This window comes from Equus asinus, chromosome 9 (genome assembly GCF_041296235.1).
Source record: "Equus asinus isolate D_3611 breed Donkey chromosome 9, EquAss-T2T_v2, whole genome shotgun sequence".
Taxonomy (NCBI): Eukaryota; Metazoa; Chordata; class Mammalia; order Perissodactyla; family Equidae; genus Equus; species Equus asinus.
In genome coordinates this window covers 30,117,909-30,145,088 of record NC_091798.1, presented here as the reverse complement: position 1 = coordinate 30,145,088, position 27,180 = coordinate 30,117,909, and the positions used below count along the sequence as shown (strand labels likewise).

Here is a 27,180-nt window from a genome sequence, read left to right as displayed (position 1 = left end):
GGTCTCAACCTACTTCTCATCAGGAAAATGGATTGTTGTAAACATAAAAATAAATGTGTAAAGGGTTTACTTAGCACAGGGCCAGATGCCTGGTGATGCCTCCATAAATGTTAGCTATTATAACTCACAGTATCATTTGGACCTCACAAAAACTCTAGCATGTGAAGAAAGGCAGGGCTTTTGTCAGTGTCATCACTGTCATTAATGACACGTGAAGAGACTGACACTCAGAGAGGGGAAGGTTTGCCCCGCTGTTCACACTTTAGCCGAATGCGGCAGTGGGCACCTGTTGTTTGCCTTGAGGCCATCTGCCCTTTCCTGGTGACAGAACCTAGATTTTCCTTTACAAAACCTCTCCTGCCCACTGGTGGGTCACCTCCAGGGGCAGCCTTGGATGATCGGAGCATCAAATGTCCCTGGACACAGTGATTGATTCAAGGACGTTCAAGGGACCCAAGTCAGTCTAATGAGACTAAATTCTGAGACTTTTGTTTGAATTTTTGAGAACAAACTTGTCTCTTTCTGCTGGACTATACGCCTGGACCTACCTGAGGCTAACTCCAACAGAGAGGAAAGCCAAGTGCAGAGGTGGAGACAGATCAATTCATGGTAATGTCAGTGGAGCCATAAATCCTGAAGCTGGAACTACCCTGCACTTCAGTGGTGTGAACCGATACAGTCTCTCCTTCTCATGCCAGTTTGCGTTGGTGTCTGTCACCTACAACTGATTAAGTACCAACTATTGCAAGTATACTCCCCCTCCACACAGAAGTCAGGGATCTCTTTATTCCATCCATTCACTTAACAAACACTTATTGAGCACCTACTGTGTGCCATCCACTCAACTGGGCTGAGACTACAGGGGCGGACAAGACATGCTGCACAGCCCTCCTGGAGTTAGTTGGTAGTCCATTGTCATCCCACTTGACATATGAAGAGAGTGAGGCTCAGAGAGGGGAACACCCAGAGGTATGTGTCCTTCAAACGATTTACAGCACCACAGTCCTGAACGAGGCTGGGCCGGAGCTGAGGCTGGCAGCTGAGACTGGTTAGTCCCTGGCAGGAAGGACTGGTTTAGGCATTTGTGAGTTTCTGCTCATCCCAGGCAAAAGCAGGAAGATTGTGAGCCAAGGCGGGAGGTTGGACGTGGAGGCTGAGGTTCTAGTCCCCCAGGTCCAGGACTCCGGGCAGGGCAAGTTTCCTGGGAGAAGCGTGGCTCCAAGGTCTGATGTGGGGGATTTGACTCCCGTGCACTGGGCTCAAACTCCCATTGTTAAAGGCTCTCCAGCATCAGGATCATCCTGGGAGAATAACCCAAGGAGGAGGCTTCGTCTCCCAGGAGGTTTCACTACGCTCCTCCAAGAGGAAGGCCATACTCTCCAGCCTAAGCTGAGGCTGGTTTTTCTCCTTCATCTGATGACTCATCCCTGGAGAGCCCAGCCTTCCTGGGCCAGGCCCCTCGGGGAGGCTGTGATGCCTAGAAGTCAGATTTGCACTCAGCTTGCTTTGTTCGCTCCTGCCTCATCTGTCCCCAGCACAGGGTCCGGCATGTGAAGATGGAGAAGTTTTTCTCGAATGAACATTTGCGGGGTTTTTGAAGATGGCAGAGGTGTCCATTGTGAGGCAGATTGACCATGAAGCTAGTCCGGTTTAAGCTTCAGAACCCCTCCCTGGCACGGGGCCCTCGCTAAGTCCTGGGAGAGGCCCTAGCAGTGTGTTCACATGGTCATGTGCTTCTTACACAAGTCGTTCTAACTGCAATCGGTTGAGATCGCTGACTCTTTCCACTCTGACCTTCTTGCTGTCATATGGCTTTGGAATGGCTGTGGCATTTTTGGAGTCTTATTAAGGGGAAATTGAATTGGGGATACATCAGTTTGCATTTGGTGGCTGTCTAGGCTCCACATACAGGTAGGTCGTCTGTCTTGGTATAGAAAGGTCTCACAGGACCCTCTGTCTGCTGAGCTGACTCACCTGGCATAATGACACAAAAGTGCAGACTCAGAGCTTGCATGGTGACATGAACATGTCCTCCAGTACCTGGCCACAGAAGAATGTGTGTGTTGGAAAGGAGAGACAGTTTGAAATCTAGGGAGTCAGAGGCTAAGTTGTGGAAAATTCTCCCAATTATCAGACCTGTACAATTGTAAGGAGAGGACTTGGTGCTCAGAGATGCTTAGACAAAATGGAAGTTATTTCCTGTCAGCAATAGTCTCTATAATACAATGGATACAATTATAAATGCACCATAACCTTCTTTTTTTTTTCCTTTTTGATGGGTATCGTGTTGCTAATGGGTGGAATCGTATCCTTCCAAAAAGATATGTTGAAGCCCTAACCCCGAGTAGCTCAGACTGACAGCTTATTGCGGAACAGGGTCTTTACGGAAGTAACCACGTTAAAATGAGGTCATCTAATCCAATACGACTAGTGTCCTTATAAAAAGGGGAAGTTTGGACACAGAGACACGTATACGGGGGAAACCCCACGTAAAGATGAAGGCAGAGATTGGGGTGATGAATCACAAGCCAGGGAACACTAAAGGTTGTCAGCAAAGCACCAGAAGCTGGGGGAGGGGCCTGGAACAGATTCTCCCTCTCAGCCCCCAGAAGGAACCAACCCTGCCGACACCTCGATTTCAGACTTGTATCCTCTAGAAATGGGAGGCGATCCATCTCTACTGTTTAGGCCGCCCAGGTTGTGGTATTGGTTATGGCAGCCCCGGTAAACTCGTAGATACGTGAAAGAGAATTGATCAGAAGACCTGTGTGTGCAGGCCGCAAACTTGGAGCAATACTACAAACATCCGTGCATGAAGTCCCGTGTTTTGTGCATTCCAACTATCAGAAATTTTAAAAAAGTTCAATGAACTATTGAATTACCACCGCAAGAGGGAAAAGTGGATTATTTTTCTATTTTCTTTGTAGAAAATTATTACAAAATCATTTTCCTACCAAGAGTATACGTAAGATGACACCAGTGGCCTGCCCTCACCCTCCAAAGGCTGCACTGCTCCTGCTATCCAGAACTTTCTCCCATTGTCCGCAACTAGGCCCTCCTTACCTCCACCCCCAGGGCTCTCATCCCACTGCCTATGTGTGCTCCCTAGATCCTACTTAGAACAACTGGCCTGGCTCTGCTCCTGTGGGCCCAGACGCCAGATTTGAGATCCTAGAGAATTAAGAGGTCAGAGTGGTCTGGACCTTATCTCCAAAACCACCCTCCCCATCAGTTTCCATTCATTTCCTCCACGAAGGAAACAAAATTGGAGGGGCCGGCCCTGTGGCTGAGTGGTTAAGTTTACACCCTCTGCTTTGGCAGCCCAGGGTTTCCTCGGTTTGGATCCTGGGCGCGGACATGGCACTGCCTGTCAGGCCACGCTGAGGCGGCGTCCCACATGCCACAACTAGAAGGACCCACAACTAAGAATATACAACTATGTACTCGGGGCTTTAGGGAGAAAAAGGAAAAATAAAATCTTTACAAAATTGGAGGTTTTTCCTCTCAGAACCTGAAGGAGCGTTGCTTCATGCTTGGCCACAGACGAGCCGTCTCAATCGCCCTGTGAAAGGCCATCTAAACATTGGCGATTCTGCTGGGTTTTTCTTTCCACCTTTTCCTCTCCTCCCCCGGTCTGGCCTCCAGCCTCCCTTCAGTTTCCCCTGCTCCACAGTGTCCTCAGGGGAACCCAAGCCCTCTTCTCCCCTGCAACCCGCCTCCCGCCTACCCTTCCCACCAGCCTCCTCAGCTGACTCTCATCAGATGACCAGCCGGAGTCAAGTTTTTCTTTGGGTCTGTCTGAGGCTCTTGGCTAAGGACCTGGGGAGAAGCAGAAGGAAGTAAAGATGGTTCAGGTTGGGACGTGGTGGCTCACCTGTGGAGGGTTCTACCTGGAGCACTCTCAAACACAATTTGAGCCATCAAGATTCTGAATTCAGCGCTGAGAAGATGGTATCAGTCAGGACACTTGGGGTGACAGAAACCCAACTCACAGCTTAGGCAAGAAGGGGGAATTTTCTGACTTGTGTAACCGCAAGGAAGAAGATGGGACAGAGGCCGGCTCAGTGGTGTAGTGATTAAGTTGGGCGCACTCTGCTTCAGCAGCCCTGGTTTGTGGGTTGGGATCCCAGGCATAGACCTACACCACTCATCAGCCATGCTGTGGCAGTGACCCACATACAAAATAGAGGAAGACTGGCACAGATGTTAGCTCAGGGCTAACCTTCCTCACCAAAAGAAGAAGAAGATGGGATAGAGCAGAGTTTCAGTGATGACTTCAACTCTTTCCTTCTTTCACATTTTCCCCGATGAACTTGGGTATCATTTCCATTCTTCTAGACGAGTAGTGCCCAGAGACTCAGAACCCAGTCTTTCTTGATCCAAGTTAAAAAGTCCCAGGGAACTCATAGACTGCTGATGGGGGTGTAAAATGATGTGGCCACTGCAGAAAACAAAACGTTAAACATAGAGTTTCCATATGACCCACAATTCCACTCCTCGCTGTATACCCAACAGAATTGAAAACAGGCTCAAACACACACTTGTACATGCATGTTCACAGCAGCACTCTTCACAATAGCCAAACGGGAGAAACAGCCCAAATGTCCTTCAACAGATAAATGGATAAATTTACCCATTTATCCGTACTACGTAAGTGTGTGTAGTAAATACTTACAATGGAATTTTGCTCCACTAAAGGAGGAACGGATACATGCCACAGTGTGGATGAACCTCAAAACTATTACGCTAAGTAAAAGAAGCCAGACACAAAAGTTTTCATCCTGTGTGATTCCATCTATGTGAAATATCTAGAATAAATAAATCCATAGAGACAGAATGCAGATTGGTGGTTGCCAGGGCAACTGGAAAGGGGAAATGGAGAGCAACTGCTTAATTGACGTGAGGTTTCCTTTGGAGGTGATGAAAAGGTTTTGGAATTAGATAGAGGTGGTGGTTGCACAGCATTGAATTGAATTGTTGGCTCATTTTAAAAAGGTTAATTTTAGATTGTGTGAATTTTACCCACCAAAATTTCAAAGTCCCAGAGAAGAGCTCTGATTGGCCTCACTTGGGTCAGGTGCCCACCTTGGCCAGTCAACAGGGACTAGAGGAGGATCTGCAAAGAGATGGCAGCTCCCACTGGAGTCCCAAGGTTCAGTCAAGGGAAACTACATCTCCTGATGAGGTGGGAGCCAGGGTGCTCTTCCGAGAAAAGGAAACTTTAGTTTAATAAGTAGAAGAACCACCAAACATCAGAGCTAAAAGAGAATTTAGACCCACATCATCAATCTGGAGGCCACTAGTTAAGTACGTATGTTTAGACTTAAATTAATTCAGTTTCTAAATAGAACTAGCTCCTTTCAAGAGCTAGTGACTACCATATTGGACAGCATAGATACAGAACTTTTCCATCATTGCAGAGATTGGAGAAATTGCTCTCTACTGGAGAGCACTAATTTAGAGATTGTAGAGTCCAACCCCTTCATTTGATAGGTGAGGAAAACGAAGCCTAGAGAGAGGAAAAGGCTTACACAACACGCACAACAACTTAGAGCCGCAGCAGAACCAGCACTCAGGCCTCTTGACTCCTATTTCTTCGATATTCTTTCCCTGTATTAACATAGTGTGTAGGGTGCTAACTCTATTCAGGGAGCTCTCGGTTTCACAGAAGAGGAAACATGCCCACAAGAATGACAGGGCAGCCCCTTCAATTCCATTCGAAAAAATTGCTGAGAGCCTGTGGTGGGCCAAGGACCCAATCATGCCAGGAAAAGCACGCCACAGACAGAGAGGGTGACTGGCAAAAGGTGGGAGAAGTGGAGATGAGATTTTTAATTGGAAAAAAGCTCTAATGTCTTTCTGCTTATAAAAGCAACATGCTGGTTGCATGCAATTTAGAAAACCTTGAAAAATATTAAGAAAAAAATCAGCATCACTATAATTTTTCTGACTCAGACTGTCATGGTTAACATTTTTATATATATCCTACTAGGTCTTTTTTTTCTATGCGGTTCCAATTAGACATACATATATGAATAAAAATGCATGTTATGCATTTTGTTCTGTCTCCTGCTTTTTTCGCTGAATATATTTTGTACATTTTATTATGTCATCAAATGTAGATTCATGCCATCGTTTTAATATCTGTGAGAGATGAATTTTGAGTGGAAGGTTCTGAAAGGCTCCTTTGACGAAGTGGCATTTGAACAGACCCTTGAAGGATCAGGAGGCAGAGACAGTGGCCAGGGCATTCTCAGCAGTGGGGACAGTGTGAACAAAAGTCAAGTCAGTGACAATCCACTCTGCCTACTGGATCTGGCCTTTGATAGATGAGGGAACTGGCTCCCACAGAGGGGAGGTAATTTTACGAAGGTCGTGCAATGAGTCGGTGTTAAGGGTGAGACTTGAACCCAGGACTCCCAACTTCCAGTCCAGGGCTTTGGCCTCCACAAAGTCCAGTCTGGAGTCTTCCAACGAGCACTCGAGGCCCTACATCACCTGGTTCTCAGCCACTTCCATTATCTTAGTTGCAGATGACAGCCCATCGTGGATCATGCTCTGCATCCGATTCATGCACAGGCAGGGAAATCGGGGAACGGAGGGAAGGGCTGCCTGCGGGCACTGAGCTAGAAAATAATCAGTTGCATGGAGAGAGCCCTCACCCACGTCAGGCCGCGAGCTGGGGCCTGGCCCGCGAACCACCCCAAGACCTTCTCCTCTCCCGGGGGCTGGGCCTGCACCACCCCTGAGTCACCGTCAGCCTGCCTGCCGCTATGAGTCAGCAGCATTCTTCGGGGCTGAGAGTGTTCACCGCAGTGCAACCACAGGCCCTCCCCTGTACCTTGGTGAGCCTGGCGCATCCTCAGCTAGGCTAGACGTAACAGAATCAACCGGATGAGTGGCCTCGGGTCATGGCCCGACAGCCTGGGAGCTGACCTGTGGGGGCCTAAGGGATTCAGATGACTCAGAGAAACCCTGCCTCTGTGCTGCCTGGAAGCTGGACGCTCACCCCACATGCTCTCTGTGAAGGAGCTGATGGGGAAAGCACCAGCAATTGCCTTGGCTGGGAGAAGAGTGGTGGGGGCAGTTGACAGTTCTCTGACATCACCTCCACCTCTCTTTGGGCAAGTCACCCCCTACCTCTGGGCACAGGGGGGATGTTAAGAGCACAGGTAAGAGCGCAGGCTTTGCCACAAGACAAACCTGTGTTGGGGTTGGAGTCCCAACTCTGCCTCTTCCTCACATGTGACCTTGGCAAGTTACCTAACCTCTCTGGGCCTCTGAAAAGAAGAAAACCTGTTCCTCCTCACGGGGCCATGGCAGGACCGAACGAGATAATGTACCTAACACATTTAGCATAGAGAAAGCTCTCAAGAATCGGTACCTATTACTAAGATCAGAGTAAATGTTATCCAGGGTCTCTTCTGGCATTCTCCTTTTATTCATTCACCCAATCACTCCTTCATTCATTTAACCAATATTTATTGAGTGCTCACCAGTTGGGGACAGAGCTCGGAACAGGGCTTTCCAGGGAATGCAGGTCACCTGATTGCTGACATTCACAGTTAAGGACTTTGCTGAGCAGAGAAAACACGGACGTTGACAGTCACGGTCTCTGCCATCATGGGACTTACATTGTAATGGGGAAAAGTGAGATCCATAAACGGGATAACAAGCAAGAAAATTGCAGATGTGGTTGAGGGTGACGGGGGGCACTACTTAGGCGGAGCGGTCAGGGCGGCCCCCCTAAGGGGGCGATGTTTCCGCTGAGACGTGAGGAGCTAGCCTTGTGAAGAGGCAGGAGGAGGAGGGCTTCTGCCCGGGCAAGGGCAGGGCGAGCCGGGTGCCGGGAGAAGGTGTGCTGTGAAGGAACGGCGAGGAGGTGGATGGGCTGCCACGAGCACAGGGACTGCAGTGACAAGAGGAGCCACCACGGAGGAGGACAGGGAGTGGCAAGACCTCTCAAGCCATGTTAAAACATGGTCATTTCTTTCTAAACGCTGGGGTTCCAGGGCAAGGTCCCTGAACGCCTGAATCAGAATTAAGCTGGGAAGAGCTTGACCATTTTCCCAAGGGGGCAGTCTGTGGCCCGTCCAGGCCGCCGACCCTCAGCCCCTCCAGCACAGCAGGACCCTTGGCGGCGAGCCCCTCCCAGGAGCAGGGCGACCGCAGCAAAGCTGCCCTGCGCCGGCTATTTCTGGCGGGGGCGCCCGGCCCTCCAGCTGCATTCCAGGAGCAAACCTGCCCAAATAGCTGGACCTGAGGAATGCATAGCCCACCCCTACCCCTGACACAGGGAGCCTTTTCTCGCCCAGGCCCCTGGGATGAGGCTTTCCAGGGGCTGGGGGTCACCTGATTGCTGCTGTTTATGGTGAAAAGCTTTGCTGAGCAGAGAAAACACAGCTGTCAGCCAGAGGCCCAGCACAACACCTGCGGGGAGGGACCGGGCAAAGAAGCAGAGGGGCTGCCAGGCTCGCCGGGGTCCTCCCCCTGTCTACAGAGTGCGTTCAAGGACCCACATCTACCTTGACTATCCTAAGTAGGGGGACAGCCTGCCATAGATCATCCCCTGAAGCCACTTCAGAGACAGGGAAACTGAGGCCAGGGAAGGGAAGGGGCCACCCAGCTAGATAATAATAATTGCTAACATCCAGAATTTTTATGGGTCAGGCCTGACCAACATTCCACAACCCTGTGATGTGTTCCCTGCATTTCATAGATGGTGAAACAGAGGCTTAGAGAGGTTCCGTTACAGGTCCGAGGTCAAGAAGCTTCTGGGTAGGGGAATCTGGATTTAAACCCAGGCCTTCTGACTCGAAAGCTCACTCTGGCTTTATTTGTTGTGTTTTATTTACTTAAACGAATTTTTTCCCAAAGGAAACTTCTTCTCACTACTATTAATGAAGAACCCATATTGGGCAAAGGTAAAAAGAAATGAAACAAAATCCAAATAACGTGAGTCAAGTCTAACTAAAGTCTAACTAAATACTGTTTGTTGCTGTTCAAAGGTCTGAAGCTGAGAGGTGTTCTCGACTGATGAAAAAGATTAGCTCGTGCTGGGAAGGTGTCTGTGACACACTAGTCCTGCCCAGAGCGTTCTCCTTCAAAGGAGCTGAAAGCCACAGTGAGACTGAAGGGGAATTCGGAATTTCACTGGGTGCTTCCCTGCGCTTAATGCCGCTTAGCTATGGGGTCCTCGTTAGTGCTGTCCAAGCATTTCTGGTTTTCTGCCTCTCAGGCACAAGGAAGGACAACACCTCCTGGTCCCTTTGTGGTTGGGTGGGGCCACATGACCAATTCTGGCTCTGCACTGTACATTATTGTGGGCTGGAGCTTTTCATTGCTGGTGCCAGGCCCTTTGACACTCTTTTCCAGAGAGTGGCTGCCTCATAGCCTGGGTCGCAGAGTGAGGACAGTGCCGAGAGAGAGAGAGACAGAGAGAGACAGAGAGAGAGAACCCCAAGTGGAGCCACAGAGAACGTGTAACATGAGCAAGAAATAAGCCTTGATGTTATAAGCCATTAAGACTTTCAGGTTGTTTATTTAACGCAGCATGACCTAACTATTCGGACTAACGCGGCATGTCATCCATCATACTGAAGACACAGCCCCCTTTTCAGAGCCCCAGCCTTATTTACTGTGCTGGGCTGACAGTGGCCAAGCCCAAGCCCTGGTCTTCCTTGTAGAAGGCTCTTTCCTCCACCTCATCTTCTTCCCTGAGTCCACCATCTGGGAAATGAACCATTTCCCCAAAGCGCTCTTGACTCCTCCCCCTCCCCCCGACTCCCGGGGCTTTGCTCATGCATTTCTCTCTGGCAGGGATAGTACACATCTCCCTCTCTGCCCCAACTAGTGTAGTGGTAAAGAGAGAGGCTGCCTGTATCGGGATTCGGGCTCTGCTATTTACTAGCTGTGTGATCCTAGGCTAGTCACTTCACCTCTCTGGGAAATCAGTTTCCTCATCTATAAAACAGAGAAGCCATAGGACTCTGCCACTCACAGAGCTGTTGTGAGGATTCAATGTGTTCATATCTGTAAAGCACACAGAACAATGTCCAGTGCATAATAAGATATTTGTAAGAATTAAACTACCGGTATGATACCAACATGTTGAAATCCTGCCTCCCTTTTGGAGCCCAGCTTGCATGTCACCATTTCCATGAAGCCTTCTGCAATCCCCCAAATGGAAGCACTCTCTGCTGGCTCTCAGGGCAGGTTGGACAGTGCCTCCATACCCCGTAGGGTGTAAGCCCTTTGGGCAGAGTGGCACCCTGGTGGTCTGCATCTCTCCTCCTCCCTGTACAGGGCCAGCGTGAGGCCTTGCACTCAGGAGGACCAAGGAATGGTGGTTGGGTGAGTTGACTTAGGCCAGGATGGGGAGGAAATCCTTGGGTGTCAGCTAGGGTCACGTGGGGATGAGAGGGCTCTTGGCCTTGGCCTTACCTCTGGCCCGTGCACTGAAGGCCTGGTGCCTTCTCCCTTATTCCCAGAGGATCACTTTGCACATGAGGTGGAAAGATGGGATATCAAGTATATCAGTTTGCTGGGGCTGCCATCACAGAGTACCGTAAACCGGGAGGCTTAAAACAGAAGTTTATTCTCTCACCGTTCTGGAAGCCAGACATCCAAATCAAGGTGTCAGTAGGCCCGGCTGCCTCCAGGATTCTGGGGAGAATCCCTCCCTGCCTCTTCCAGCTTCTGGTGGTGGCCGTTGATCGTCGGCGTTCCTTGGCTTATGGCCGTATCCCTCCAATCTGTGCCTCTATCGTGTGACATGGTGTTCTCAGTGTGTGTCTGTGTCTTCACATGGTGTTCCCATGTGTGTCTTTTCTTCCTATAAAGACACCAGTGGTATTGGATTAGCCCCGCCCCCCAAACCAGTATGACCTCATTTTAACTTGATTTCATCTACAAGTCTATTTCCAAATAAGGTCACACCTACAGGTACTGGGATTAGGACTTCAACGTATCTTTTTGGGGGACACGTTTCAACCCTGAACACCAGGAGTCAGGAGACCTGGCCCCTTGACCTCCGGCTTTTCCCATAGGGGCCTTAGAAACTGGGAGGGAGAAGGTGAGTGGGGAGCTCCGGCCTGGACACTGGGACACCTGGACTCTGCCTTCGACTCCCAGCGTGACCTTGGGTCCTCCCCTTTCCTGGGCCTCCTTCTTCTTCACTGTTAAGACGAGGAAAAGCCCCCCATCTCCAACCAGGTTCTTGTGAGACCCAAAAAAGAGGGGAGTATGAAGGGGCTTTGTAGCCTGACAACCCGTGCACAGATGGGAAGACTTGCTCTCAGCCCTTGACCTCTCTCTCGTGCCTCTCACATGAGCTGGGCAGAGAGTCACTGCAACGGTAGTTTTTCTGCCAACCCTGCTAATCAGACACACCCGAGTCTGGGCCCCCAGCCCTCCACCCTCTCCATCCCCGGGTTCTCTCATCAACTCATCCTTTCTCCCGGCTTCCTTAGTTCAGTTACTTGGCTCCCCAAGGCTCAGTTTCCTTCTCTGTAGAGTGGGAAGAGTGGTTCCCCCTCCATACAGTTGTCTCAAGGATTAAATTTAGAGGCAAGGCAGTTAAGTCAGCATGGTGGCTGGCACATGGTAAATGCTAATAAATATTCATTAGTATTGATTTGATCATCACTATGGGGAAGTAGCACCTACAGCATGTAGAGAGGCAGTGCATCGTGGCCATTGCATCTCCCTGAAGCCCATGGGCTTCCTTCATGCATTCATCCAGCAGCCTTTGATTCAGCCACCTACTCAGTGCCTTGCCAGGCTGCGAAGAGGATGGACCTGGATGTTTGGAGAGCCCAATGGTTAGGCTTGCTGTGTGGCTTGCAGAAAGGTCCCTCTCTCTCTGGTCCTCAGTCTTCTCATCTGCACAATGAGAGCATCAGGCTGGGCAATCTCTGGGCAGCCTCACCAGCTTTGCTGCTGTGTGACTCTAGCCCTCAGTGGTCCTTTAGGACACTCTGGCCCCCGAGCAGGAGAGGCACAGGGGCAGGAGCTCAGACAAAGGCCAGAACGCCTGTTTTTAGCCTAAGATCACCTAAAACACCTTTTCTTTCTCACCATTGCTTTTGCTAAGCTCTGTCTTTTCAGCTTGTATTTGTCTGTTCAACCACTGTTTATTGCCAGCTGGCTCTGCCCCAGGCGTGGAGCCGAGCCCAGGGGATACGGAGGCGAACCTGACGCCCCAGACCGTCTCCTCTGGATCTTGCATCTTCTGAGGAAGAGACAGGTTAACATTTAACCCAAACAATAAACCAGGCTTGTTGTCAGTGCAATGAAGGAGTGCACAAGGCGCCACGTGACAATGGGACTGAAGTCAGGCTGAGGGGCAGGCAGAACTGAGGGGAAGGCTTCTCAGAGGAAGTGACAGGGGACCTAAGTGATCAGTCAGGGGATGCGGAGGGAGACTGGTGGGACTGGCTCTCCAGTGTGAACATGGCAGTCCAGGGACAGGACTCAGCCATCCAGGCCTGGGCCTCCTCTCCCTGTTTCCCTGAGAACCCCTTCTCCCTAGAGGCCTAGTTGGATCCCCCCACCCCAACCAAGCCAGGGTCCTCTCTCCACTCCCTGCACAGCGAAGTGGCCAGCTTCTCTCTGAGCTGTCCCTGTCTTTTTTTTTTTTGTGAGGAAGATTAGCCCTGAGTTAACATCTGCCAATACCTCCTCTTTTTGCTGAGGAAGACTAGCCCTGAGCACATCTTCCTCTACTTTACATGTGGGACGCCTACCACAGCATGTGGTGGTGCCATGTCCGCACCTGGGATCCGAACTAGCGAACCCTGGGCCGCCGAAGTGGAACGTGTGCTCTTAACCACTGCGCCACCGGGCTGGCCCCATGAGCTGTCCCTGTCTTGCAATAGACTTCTGGTTGCCTGACCCTTCCACGGAATACTCCATCCCCTCCCGCTTTGACACATGCTGGGGTCTGGCTCTAGACAACTCCCCTGACCTCTGCCTGCGGCAGCTTCCAGACCAGCCTCCTTTCTCTCCAGCCTTACCTCTGAGCATTGTCTCTCTGACCTTCCTTACTTTTCTCTCCTTACTCATCTTTTCCCCTCCCCTCGAGGCTAGGGCACAACCCCACATTTCTTCCCCCCAGTCAGGACCAGAGGCCCCAGGTGATGGAAGACATCCGAGGAGGCATTTTCAGGCAGGTTGCACTTAATCATCATAATAAGCCCTTTAATTATCTCATTGCATCTTCACGAAGATGCTATTGTTAGTCCCATTTTACAATGGAGGCCTGTAACAGTTGCCCTAGCAGGCGATTGAGTAGGGGCTCCAACCCAGAGCGACCACCTCTCCCTCCAAGCCTTTCACAAAGAGCAGGGCCCTCAGGGCCCATCCACCCCACACCCCTGGGGCGGGGCTTGCCTGGGGCCACCAGTGAGCCAAGGGCCTGCCTGCTTCTTTTCCAGGGAGCCAAGCTGTTACCCCTAAGGAGGGAGTGGGATAGGATTGAGAGACATCAGAATCATAGAACTTTTTAAGTTGGGGCAAAACCTTGGGGAAGGGATTTAGATAGCTGTCCTGTCCTCTGGATATTTTCATAAATAATGATAATTACAGCGGCTACCGCTTACCTAGTGCTTACTATGGGCCAGGCGCTGTTCTAAGCCGTTACACGTGCATTAACCGGCTTGATTCTCATGTAACTATTTATCCCCACTCTACAGATGAGAAAACTGAGGCAAGGAAAAGTTACATCCACAGAGCTACTTGTGATTGTGCTGTCATGGAAGCCAGTGGGCTCCGGAGTCCAGCTCTTAAGCTCGCCTAGTAAACACGGTCAGTCACTAACATAGCCCTTGTCCACGGAGTGACCCAGGCTCGCCCCCACCCCAACCTGAAGACACAAGGGCACAGGGACTGTTCATCACAGCCCATGTATCCCCCAGGGCTTGTCCTCAACCTCTGAACGTGTCCTCCAGACCAGAGGCCGTTTACACGGTGATGGGTCTGGATCCCTTTTAGAAGAAAAATACAATTTTCTTTTCCACTCAACAAGCCCATGTTTCTCTCCCCTACCTCCAGCCCCAGTGTTTATTTCAGCAAGGAAAGGGCCTTTGAAGTCCCCACTTCTTGAAAACTGAGAGGGAGAAGCAGGCACTACAAACATTTAAAAGCATGTCCACATTTTGGCTGGAACATGGAACTTTTTTAAGGACTAATAACAGTTTTTGGAAGCCACGGACTGTGCTGCTCTTTCAAGGTGAAAAAAATAATCCATGGAATATCACGGCTGTCGGGGTCTGGGGGAAAACCCCCGCGGGGGCAGGGAGCAGTGCCAAGGGTCTCCTCAGGCAGAAGGAGGCAGAGTCTAATGAGGAACAGCCCTAAATCTGGTCCAAGGGGAAGATTTCATAGATCCACAGCAAAATGAGAGAAAGAATGTAGTTTTTCGTAAAGCTCCATTCACTCGGTTTGAATCAGACCGTCTTCTGCTCAGGGGTTGTGCCCTTCCTGCTCTGTTTGATGTCAAAAAGTCCTTTCTTTAAGGAAATCATGGCTATATTAAACAATAGTCTTTCGAAAATGTGTTTAGCAAAAGAAAATAGTTGGAAATCCTATCTCAGCCTCCAAGTTTTTAATTTTTTGGAAGGTGTCTGGTCTATGAAATCTCAGGTTGGAGAGTAGAGTTGAGGAGGAGGAAAGAGCTGGACACAAGTTATCACAACCTGAAGTAGGAACGGGGGCCTCATGAGACACTGCCAAAGGGCCGAGGAGGTTCTGGGTTCTGGGGCGGTCTCTCCAGATGCAGAGCCTGGGGAAGGCTTCTCGGAGGGGAAGGCGCTGGCGCAGCTCAGGAAGGGCCGGGACCGCTGCACACCCAGGGCCAAGGGACTGCCCCAGGGAGAGGGATGGAAATGTGCAAAGCCGGAGGAAGAAGCAGAACAGCTCTAAGAGCACAGCTGCTTGCCCACGGATCCCTCAGAGCCGGCCTCGTTTACTTCTCATGACAGCCCTGCGTGGAACTTACTCCCGTTATCTCCAGCTGACACCCAGGAAACAGAGGCTCAGCCAGGTTAAAGCCACGTGTAGGTCACACAGCCAGTGGAGGCCACTGGGCACGACAGACTACATGATTTGCAGGCCCAGTGCACTATGAAAATGTGGGGCCCCTAGTTCAAACCTTAGTAAGAATTTCAAGACGGTGACAGCGGAACATTCAACAAGCACAGGATCCTTCTGAGCGTGGAGCCTTGTGCAACCACTGGGTCGTACGCCAAGGATACCGGCCTTGCCACCTGGCTGGAGTCTGGTTCTTTCCATTAGATGGTGGAGTTAAGTTAAAGAGAGAAAGCAGGGGCCGGCCCGGTGGCACAGCGGTTAAGTGCGCACATTCCGCTTTGGCGGCCTGGGGTTCTCCGGTTCGGATCCTGGGTGCGGACATGGAACCGCTTGGCAAGCCATGCTGTGGTGGGTGTCCCACATATAAAGTAGAGGAAGATGGGCACGGATGTTAGCTCAGGGCCAGTCTTCCTCAGCAAAAAGAGGAGGATTGGCAGCAGATGCTTGCTCAGGGCTAATCTTCCTCAAAAAAAAAAAAAAGAGAGAGAGAGAGAGAAAGCAGAACCAAAATCTACAATATACCAAATTGTTCATTAATCACTACGTTTAGGGGATGAGACCATAGCTGAATTGTTTCTACTTTTCTGTATAATTTTTAATGTACTTGTGAATTTCTTTAAAACAGAAAAGAAGTAAGTGCTTTGCTTTGTTGTTTTAGTGGTTTTACCTGTAGGACGGGAAGAATTATGGAGTTTCCTGGCTGTTCTCTGAGGTCCCCTTCCAGGACCACTTGGTTCGTCCTTGTCATTCCCTTTGACCCTAGACCCCAGTACATCCTCTTTCAGGGCCCCAGCCTGGCCCTGGCCTATCGTTAACTGTCAGGACCAGAATGCATTGTGATAAACCAGAGCATGTGGACTAGTGGAGAGACCATGGGCTTTGGAAGAAACTAGGTCTACTTCTTGCTCTGTCATGAATGTGCTGTGTGGCCTTGGGTAAGCCCCTTTCCCTTTCTGAACCTGATGTTACAGCAGAGCCCTTTCATACAAAGTGGCCTGTGGCTCAAATACTGCAATGGTCAAGGAGGCAACCCCACCCACCAAGATCCTTTCTTGAGTTTCCTCCTTTCCACAAAGAGCAGAGAGGGAGTGAAGCCAGACAGCCTGAGGAGAGGCAATGTGGTAAAGTGGGAAGAGTGCTGGGCCTCCCGTCAGGAATTATAAGTTGGAGATTCTCTAGGTGGGCAGTATCTGTCCCCGTTGGGACCTCTGTCCTCTCTGCTCCAAACTCTCCATGGTTTCCAACTTTCCCCAGAATAAACCCCAAACTCCTTACCCCAAACTCCATATACATCTGCTCCCATCTCTGCCTCCTGCTCATGCCCCTCCCGCCACAGTAGCCCCCGAGTTCACTGCAAGCTCATTCGCCCTCAGGGCCCTTGTACTGGCTCTTCCCTCTGCCTAGAACTCTTCCCAGGACCTTTGCAAGGCTGCCTTCCTGAATTTGGAGCCCCAGCTGAAATGTCACTCCTCAGAGAGATTTCCCAACTACCCAGCCCCATCCCATGAGCCCGTGTCAGCATCTTCACAGTCCTCATCATCACCTCAACATTTCCTGTTTATTTGTTCGCGTGTTTACTATCTGTGTATGTCCCCCCTCCTGCCCCATGACAATCAGCATCACGCCAGCAGGGACCTTCTGTCTGCTTCCCCACTGTGGGCGCCCTGCCTAGACATTCAATAAACCTTTGATAAATGAGTGGCTGAACGACTAGAATGGGCCTCAATTTGCGTATCAACACAAGGAAAGGGTAGGTATAACTCAGTAGTTCTGGTCACAGATGCCTTTTCAAATACAATACAGTTTAAGGATCCTTTCCCCAAGAAAGCACAGTCACATGACATTTTGCATCCAATTTGGAGAGGGGGTCCCCAGCCCCTTTGAAATCTACCCCAGACTCCCTGATCTTGCTCTGAGGTTTGCAGATTTGGGAACAGAAAACAGTGAAGATCAAATGGCTGTTCCTTTGGTTGCAAAAGGTGCTCAGGATTTGGCACCCTAATTTTGTGGAGTTTCCTCTTTTGGAGACAATATTGCCCCTTGGTGGCCCCCTCACTCCTGCCCCTAACTCAGCAGACCCCTCAGCAGTCCAGGCTGGTTATTCTTGCTCCTTGGTTGGCCTCTCAGTTCTTATAGGCCCTCTCCCCTCCTCTTCCTGCTGCTAGGATCTTAAGACAGCAGACTCAGGCCCCCCGAAGGAATGGTCCCTTAACACCCACAGGGTCTCCCATCTATAAAACCTTTCAACTTCATAAACTCGTAACTGCAGAAATCTGTCCAAACATTCCGGGGCGGTTGTAACTATTGGTGTTGGCTGGCAGACCTGAGCCCAGCTGCCAAGGCTTTAATGAGGAAATACTTAACAGTCACAGCCCAGGGTAACGGCCGGGGAGGGTGGGGAGCCCGCAGATGGGTGCCAAGGAGTTGTGAGCCGGCCTCCACAGCACAGTGGACAAGACTGGCTCTGGAGCGAGTGAAATTGACTTAATCCTGTTCTCCTTTGCGGGTGTGAGTGGAAGAGGATAAGAGGGGTCAGAGACGCCGGGACAGCTGTCAAGAGCTAGAGTTTCGCCAGGGCTGAACTTTTGTGTTGAGACCCATGGAGCCAGAGAGATGACAAAGGTGCTTTCTCCCTCCCAGGCTGGGGAGCACTGTCGTTTCCATGATTAATATGGAGAGAATGGCTGAGACGCTCGGCGGCAAGAAGTGGTCCTTTTTTCCCTCCTCCTCAGGCGCCTGTCTGGAGGATGGTGGGCCGGGAAGTGTCCGTGGGTTGGTGGGAGCTGCTGCTGAACCGCCTGGAACTTGCACAGGAATCCACATCACTGAACACCCGGGGACCCTGGCACCCGGGAAGTGAGCTGTGGGCCACCTCAGGAAGAGGGGGCTGCTGCAGCCCCAGCCAGGCAGCTACAGAGAAGCAACTACCCATGGTATTCCTCCCCACACCCCCACGAGCCACATGAAACAGTTCCTGGGGGAGAGGGAGAGAGAACATATTTCAGAAGTGGGTGTGAAAATTAGGGCCTGACAGATGAGCCGTCCACGAGAAGGGGGCAGCTCTGTAGCCTTGGATCTCCTGGAGAATTAGTCTGGAGGAGTTCCCTGGCTCTGGTCATCAGGAGAAAGGGCCCATTGGCTGTGTGGTTGGAGGAAACTGCTGCTCCACCTCACTCCTGCCAGAGGACCCCCTCTCTCTTTAGTGTGAAGAGGAGCTGGGACCCGGATGGGGCCACACTTTGCACCCGTGACAGGTGGGCAATTCCAAAAGCTGGGTACCCAGAGGTGACAAGGCAGAGCAGTATATCTGACTCCCATGTGGTCTAGCCTGTTGCCATACTTTGGAGCCCCAATTTTCAGGGCACTTGGCCCCTGGCCTAGGCAATCCTATAAATTCCAGGTACATGGAGAAATGAAGGTCACTCTTGCAGAAGCTAGGGGATAGGGGTCTTTCCCACCAGGGTGATGGATTTCTTTTCCCTTCATCACATCAACAATTCTCAAGACTTTGCCTTGCCTAATGTCCTGGTCCCCAGTGAGATTCTCCAATTCCTATGAGATGGAACCCTACTCTCTTTACAGATAAGACCCCAGGAATTACGCTTGCAGCCTTGGGGGTCAGGAAAAGCATTGGTTAGGTTCTTATTGAATAGAATAAATTGAGGCCCCAGAAAAAGGTTGAGTTAGAATCTTAAAATGAATTTCCACTTGGAGGCCATCTGGCAACGTGCTGGTTTTGCAGGTGGGAACTCTACTGCTCAGAGAAGGGAGAGGACTTAAATGTGCCCCCCAAATCCCTCCCCCCAACACAGCACTACTCCCAGGACGCCGAACATGGCCCCCTCTCCCTCTGCTCTCATTTCCTGAGGGGCCCCAGCAAGCCATCCCTCTGCAGATGTCCTGCCAGCTCCCAGCAGTGGCTAGGCCTGGGCCGAAGGAGCCTCAAGAGCCTCACCATAGCCAAGGTGGGGCCAAGAAAGCACCAGATCCCGGGGCAGGAGTCCAGAAAGCCAGTTTCAGTCCTAGTTCTCTCCTAGAAAGCCCTGTGACTTTGAGGGGCCCTTTTACAAATATCCCTAATATTTGAAGAACACATTACATTTTACAAAGCTCTTTCACATATGTTATTTCAGTCTATCCTTAATCTCTTGGGGCCTCAGTTTCCTCACATGAAAACGAGGGGATTGAACCGACAGATGGCTTCAAGGAGTCCTCCCACACACGCAAATATTTTGTGAGAGACTGCGTTTTATAGTATCTCATATATCATATTGTTCGTTTTAGGGTTTATGGTGCTAAGATTCTGTGTTCCGGGATTCCAGAATCTTGGGCTTCTAAAATTCAACGGTCTTTGATTGTGAGACTATATGACTTTTTTGTTCCACAATTGCATATGTCAGTTTTTCCCAAATTTCAGTACTATCCATACCACCTTTACCGCCTAAGCCGTGTCTGCATACCACCTGTATTATTATTCATTCAGTATTTCTCTTTAAATAGACTCTTTTTAACTTAAGTAAATGTCTTTAAAATGGAAACTTTATATCACTGCTGCAAATGGAAAACCAGTCTCACCTGCCATAAATAGGAGCTAAAAGTAAAAATAAATACAATAAAAACAATGTTATTAAATTCTAACTAGATACTGTTGCCTGCCAAAGGCTCCGAGCCCAAGGCCTGCTTTAAAAAAAAATTTTTTTTAGTATATATATATATATATGTATGTGTGTGTGTGTGTGTATTAAGGTATTAAGGACATGTTAGGATCTAATTAAAATGGTATAATGAGAAGGACTGAAAATATAGCTGACCTTCTCATCTCTTTTTCATTAAAAGATTCCGTGTTCAGTGCTGTCCCTGGACGGCACCTACCTTCATTGCAAGAGTGTGTCCCTTCACCATGCAAATCATCTCACTTTGCTACATGGGAGAAGGAACCCAGAACTCTCGCCTCCCATGCCACACACACACTGTCCAGAGACAATTGTCCACACTTTGTCTAGTTGGTTTCTTCTGAGTTTTGCACCTCTGCATTATTTGCATTATTGCAAAGCCAGACCCTCAAATTTAGGCCTGGGGCTTCCCTCTGCTCATCTCCCCTGGCTAAGAAGAGGGAGACTAGAAACTCTCGAAGCCTACCACCTGGAGATTGTTGGAGACATCAGTGGGCCCAGAGCCGCTGGCAGGACTCAGCCAGGCAGAAGTGCACTTGCTTCAGTGCAGGTCTAGTAACGGCTGGACCTGCGGGTGATGCCTCTGCCTGCAGGGCGGAGAGAGCAGGCACAGCCCCTGGGGGTGCTGCACCCCCAGAGTCAGGGAGGGTGGGGGCTACAAGAGCCCCCTGGCATGACCCAGCACACCCCCGGAGGTTCAAGGCTGTGCTCACCCTCTTTGGAGCTGGCTGCAGAGCTAGGGTGGCATCAGGACAGGCCCTGACCTATGGGCAGGAGGACCCAAGTCCAACCCCACCGCTGCTGGTCCACTGTGGGACCTTGAGCAAGTCTCTTCTCTGTGGAGCCACCTGCTCTGTAAAATCAGTATGGATACCGTGGCTCTGACCATCTTGTCTGACTGCTTGCTGGCTCACCACTCTATCTTCAGCACATGTTCACACTCAGATAAATAGTTGCTGCTATTATTGCCATAACAATAATAATTATTTTATCCTCATGATTCTTTGAGAAAGGGTGGGATGGGCAGCAATTTTCTCATTGACAGAGTCAATACATATAAATATTGTGGTACAGAGAACAACATCATAAATTTGATAATTCTTCTGTCTCCCTCCTACCAGGCCCCCTGGTGCCTGAGGGCAGCATCAGTCCCCGGCCTGGGCTCAGTTTCTGGAGCTGGCCTCATAACAACTTCTCTGTGATAGTGACCTCAGCCTCACATCAGAGGAGGCCTCCCGTTGTCAGACTCCAGAGCAATGTGTGAAGAGCCGGGGCTGCCCTCCTCCCAACTCCCTCCACCTCATGTGCATTCCCACCTCTTGGCCTCTGTGCTCTCTCTTGCCTTCCCCTGGGATGCCTTCCTCTCTCCCCCTTGTTTGATCCAGTCCTCAGGACCAATCTGAGACCCAGGTGGTGGTCCTGGCTGGACCCTTGATTCTCTGATTACTTTGGGTAAGTTCCATGGCTGCTCTGGACCTGTTTCCCCATATGAAATGAAGCATTGATCTGCACGTCCTCAAGTTCCTTCCAGTCCTGTCCCTGGGAATGGCAGGTGCAGCAGTGCCTGCTGCAGAGGGAAGGATCCTGCCTACTTGGACTCCCTTGGCTCAATGATGACCTGCGAGACTTGCAGTCAGGAGCATGGGGACCATCAGTGCATGGCCTCTGAAGAAGGTTATAGGCATCACCTCATAGACTGTAGGCAGCCAGAGGACAGTCATGCCTGTATTTACAGACCCTCACATCCTCAGCCAGCACAGTACTCAACACATAAAGGTTGCTCAATCAACAATAATCAGATGAATGCATGTACGCTGGAACAGTGGTGGGTAAGTGTTGTTATTAGAAACTGAGGTTGGAGTCAAGTGAAATCTAGTTAGGGCTCCTTAACCTTAAGCTCCAAAGACAGAAGCCCTCGCACCCCCCTCTGTCTTTTCCCCCAGGCTCAAACTGCTGCATGAGCCCAGTCCGAAGTGGTGTATGTGTGTGTGTGTGTGATAGAAAAGAAAGCAAGACTCTATTAATTTATTTTAGCTAACTAGAGAAAACTTCACATCTACAGGCCTTACACTGCCCAATGTTCACTCATTCATTTCACAAACATTTCTTGAGAACGTCTCTGAAGCTGAGGCTCCCGAGAGGGTGTGGGAGACAGGTATGGAACCTGGGGAGTCAGGACACTTGGTTCCTAGCCCAGCTCTGACAGACACTCTTTGTATGACCTTAAGCAAGTCACTTCTCTTCTTAGTAGCCTTAGTGTCCTCATCTGTAAAATGGGGGATTTGGACTTGATAAGATTTAAGGATCTTCTCTTTTTTATTAGCTACAACCGAAGTCTCACCCTGTGAGCTACAGATTCCTGGGGGCAGGAGGAGCAGAGTTTTCTTAAGAGGCCTGAGAAGTCGTCAGTGCATCAAGCATTGTCTGTAAACTAAACGTGTGAAATGACGACTCCATTCATGTGTGTTGAAGTGAGGAGGCTGATGCCCTTTGCCAAAGGGTCTCACACTTTAAAAGGTAGAATCTCTGATGTGAGTGGCACTGACTCTAGTCCTGACGTGCAAGGAGCTGACAGTTTTGCAAATAAGATAGAATTCAAGTAACCTGGATACCGGGAGAGAAATAGAGGTGGGTCCTGAAAGTTCAGAGGGAGGGAAGACCAGCTGTCTTTTAGGGGCCAGATTCCACTGAGAATCTGAGAAAATCACCAACTCTCCCTCATAAAAATGCAGACACACAGCAAATTTCACATGCAATTTCTTGGTGATCACAGGCCTCCTGGTTCATCTCACAGACCTCAGGTGAAGAACTCTTGATTTACGCATCTAGATAAACACATAAACAAAGGCAGGGGAGGCTGGAGCAAATCCCTAACTTGAATTTTTTAAAAAGAGCACCACACAAGTTATTAGGAGAGTCTAGGGACACAGGAGGTCGATGGCCTGGGGACCCAGGGGACCTTGATCAGAGAGAGAAGGGAGGAGGAGAAAGCTTGGATGAAATAAACCATGAGCCATCTTCTCTGTTCCTTCTGCTAGACAAAGCAATTCTTTAAGCTGTTTTGAAAGACCAAAGGCATAAGCTTCAAAACATAAACAAGCAGGGCCTCTTAAATCACTGGGGAATTGTTTATGAATATAATTATTGGATTAAATTGTCTGTTCATAATAAACAGAGACTGGGCTGAGAATTCACAACCTCCGTGATCGGATGGAGAGGAGCAGAGAATCAGGAAGGGCCCTGTGGGGAGGAAACTCCATCCCAGATGGTGCTATTCAGAGACAAGACCACCAGCTAGAAAACGCTGCCTCCATTCTCATGAACGTGTTCCCTGGGGTGCTAGAAACCTGATGGACATGCAAGATTTAAAAGGTGAAAATACGCTTTTGATCCTTAAGTGGTAATAATTTTAAAAGTCAAGGCCAAAGCCGCAAGCACTACAGTTATACTCAGCAGGCTCATGGCAGAGGACAAAGGACCCAAAGGCCAAGTGCGGTTTGATTGAGGCTGCTTGGCAGCCAAGGGCACAGACCCCCTGAGTGGCTGTGGGATAGATTGGCTGGGGAGGCTAGAAGAAGTGCGTGCCGCCAAAAACAGGCTCCACACGCTTTAATAATGTATATCTGAGTCACCTGGGCATCTTGTTGGAATGCAGATTCTGATTCAATAGGTCTGGCACACAGCAGAGATTCTGCATTTCCAACCATCTCCCAGGTGATGCTGATGACACTGGCTCTCAGGCCACATTTTGATAGGAAGCCCCAAGACAAAGGCTGTGACAGCAGAGCATGGCTAAGCCTGTGAACTTTGGAGTCAGACAGACTCAGGTTCAAATCCCGACTTCTCCATCCCACTAGCTGAATAGCCTTAGTTACTTAGCCTGTTTGAGACTCAGCTCCTTATCTGTAAAATACGGACTATAGGCAGGATTATTTGTTCATTCGACATATATATATTTAGCATCAACTCTGTGTTAGGCTTGTGCCAGGCCCTGGGGATGCAATGGTGACCCAAAACAGGCCCTGGTCCTGCTCTTGTGCATCTGACCGTCTTGGAGATGATGGATGTGAAGTACTCAGCACAGGGCCTGGTTTATGGAAAGAGCCCAGCAAACGATATCTATTTTTATTAGGAGGAGGAGTAGCATCAATTTCAAGCACCCAGAGAAGAGAACACTTCTGTGAAACGCAGACTGCATGAAATGATTTGGGATTCATTCTGGAATCCAGGGGATACGGATGTGAAGAGTACACGGTGCTCTCCTCCAGGAGCTCCTGGTTTAGTGGGGAGACTTGTACGCAGCCTGTGTGGTCCATGTAAGCCGCCAGGCTCTCCCCGACAGCACAAGTTAGATGCTGGTTCACTCTGTTCACACACTTGGTCCTGAACCACCGGCCTCAAAGTTGGCCCTGGTTCTCTCTTGATTGCCCTACCCTCAACTTTAGTTTTCTTACTCTGCCTCCCATTTATCTACCGTTTCCTCACCCCTTAACCTGAAAAGTGCTGTCCTCTGTCAGTAATGATCCTGACCTTCCTCCTGCTACTCCTGCCAGTCAGCCTGTAGACCTCCCACTCGGAGCTGGGTCTCTACCCTGTGGGCCTCCCTACCCTCCTGCCCACCAGGGCCATACCAATCGATCAGTCTAGACACCGAGATATCGATGTTGTGGAGTTCTGGGGTAAAAAAATCACAAGACTTTGAATGCTCTGTTAATCTGCATACTATCCTTAGGCAAAGGCCCAGATGAGCTGGGACAGACTTAACCAAGAGGTTGGAGACGGCATTATGCTAAGCGAAATAAGTCAGACAGAGAAGGACAAATACCACAGGATCTTACTTACATGTGGAATCTTAAAAAAACAACCAAGCTCATAGATACAGAGAAAAGATTGGTAGTTGCCAGAAGCAAGGGATGAAGGGTGGGTGAAATGAGTGAAGGGGGTCAAAGGTACAAATTTCCAGTTATAAAATAAATAAGTCATGGGGATGTAACATACAGCATAGCGACTGTAGTTAATAATACTGTATTGCATATTTGAAACTGGCTAAAAGAGTAGATCTTAAAAGTTCTCATCATAAGAAAAAAAATTTGGTAACTATGTACAGTGATGGATGCTAACTAGACTTATTGTGGTGATCTTTTTGCAATATATACAAATATCAAATCATTATGTTGTACACCTGAAACTGATATAACCTTGTATGTGAATTATACCTCAATAAAAAAATAATACCTAAAGCACACAAACACATACAAAAAGGGGTTGGAGTTCATGGATGAAGGAATGATAGCCTGCTTCCAGGTGGGCTTGCCTTTGACACCTGAATCTGTGTCCCCTGTGCTTCGTTCCTGGTACAGGCTTCGAGGCAGGGGGATTCTGCATGAAGGCCAGTGAGAAGGGGAGGGAGAAACTTCAAAGAACATCCAAGAACAGGAGATCAGAGACAGCCTTATCTTTCAAATAATTGCCAGTAAATGACAGGAGCTAATTAACAAACTATCACATGCAACGCTGCGCCCTGGGGACCCGGAGAGGAGTGGGGTGAGTCCCTGCACTCAGGGAGCTTACAATCTAGTGTGGAACGCCAACAAGTTGGCAGGACACCAGTAGAGGTGCAGTCCTGGGGGACACATGGAACCAGTGCAAGCCATCAGCAGAGGCTTCCCAGGAAGCGGGATTTCAGTGGAGACCTAAAGGAGAAGGACGGATAGGGAAAGAGTGTCCCAAGATGGACAAACAGCATACCTGAAGGCTGGGTCAAGAGGGCTGGTCCGTACGGTCCGAGTGACAAGTGTGAGAAATGGGCATGGTGAGGAATGAGGCCACGGCTGACCATTCTAAGAAACTTGGACACTCTGCTGCGGGCAGTGGGGAGTCACTGGAGCGTTCTACAGTCCCAATCAGCAGTACAACGGTTAGGCACCTTTTACAGATGGGGAAACCGAGGCACTGAGGAGTAGTAGGTAACTGGCCTGAGGTCACACTACCAGAAAGTGGGAGGCAGGATTCAGTCCCGGCAGTCGGAGGCCAGAGCCCACATTCTCAAGCACATCGTGAAATACGTACACATATACAAACACACATACATTAAAATTTTTTTAAATACTGCAACCAGGGTCCAGGGCAGAGCCAGAGGCCACACAGGCAAACTCTGTTTAAACCCATTTAACAAGGAGCCTCTTAATGATCTCATTAGCCTGGACAGGGCCCTTAGGAAACTTGAGGCGAGGCCCCGCTTTCCATGGGGCTTCTTTGAAGTGGCCACCACCTGAAGCAGCCACCTGAGAGGGAGGGGAACAAAGCCAGCCTGTGAGCCCCCTGCCCGCTTGGGCAGGTGCCACGGGGCTTCCAGCACGACAGGACTTGGCCTCAGCAGACACCCGTCGGGTTTCGATTAGCGGGCTCCCAGCTGCCCTCTCCGCAAGCTTGTTCAGATGGACGATCTGGCTGGCCACAAATGAGGTCACACGTCATGACGGCAGCGGCCAGAAGGAGCCTGTGGCCTGCCCGGGGCCTCACCCTCTCAGGTCTGGACTTCCAGGCTCCCCTCAGCCCTGGTCTGGCTCATAACCAGGGATGCCCCATGCATGGGGTCTCCCTGATCCCAGGCTCAACCTCTACCTTCTCTGTCCCCCAGTTCCTTTCATCAGTCTTCCTGTTTCCAGACTGACCCCAGCTTCCCTTCCAGCCACACAACTCTGATCTCTCTGTGACCCCCTTAAGGGTGGGTGACTGACCTTCCATGAGAGCAGCTGTGGAGACCCCAACCAGACATTCCCCTGTCCACATGGACGTCTGCTTCTCGGGCCAGCTCTGGGTCCTCTGGCCTCCCTCTCCTGTTAGCTGGGTCCAGCATGAAAGGGGAGAGTCAACATCACAGCAGGGCCAGACCACACCCTTTCCAAGCTGCCCCAGGGAGGGCTCAGGGGGACTGACCTTCCGAGAAGTAAGCACCCAGCCAATTGTCCCACCACGGGGTGCAAAATCCAGACAGACAGAAGGAGCCGCTTCACCTTTCCAGAACTGCATGCCGAGGCCCTCCCAGCAGGCTGCGGCTGAGGCCCCTGCCTATTAATAGTCAAGCAGCTGTTTGCCTCCCTGAATGAGATTCTTTATTGCAAACTGCGTTGACAAAACAGATCCCTCTCCTTCCTGCCCGGAATATTTGGGGGTGGAGGGGCCGCAGGGAGATGTTCCTTCCTTCCAGGGAAGTTGAGAAGGTCAGCACTGGAAGAGACCTTAGCCGTGACCCCCTCCAATATTGAGGAAGCCAAAGCCAAGCTCGTTATCGCCACCCCTCTGCCTCCTCCCTCTGCCTCCTCCCTAGCTCCTCCTCACACGTTCCCAGCTTCAGCCAACAGCCCACTGTTTCCCCAGTACTTCCTCAACATTGTCACCCCTACTTTGTCCCAGC

General features: G+C 50.1%; 1 long non-coding RNA gene across 1 annotated transcript; it reads right to left on the bottom strand.

The window, feature by feature from the left end:
• Positions 1 to 768: 768 nt before the first annotated feature.
• Positions 769 to 26,833, bottom strand: LOC106838497 (uncharacterized). Its single transcript, XR_006532291.2, has 5 exons — positions 26,703 to 26,833; positions 26,504 to 26,609; positions 10,607 to 10,834; positions 3,875 to 4,441; positions 769 to 1,974 (listed from the first exon to the last, which is right to left on the bottom strand). It is a non-coding gene; the product is annotated as an uncharacterized lncRNA (long non-coding RNA).
• Between the last annotated feature and the right edge of the window lie 347 nt (positions 26,834 to 27,180).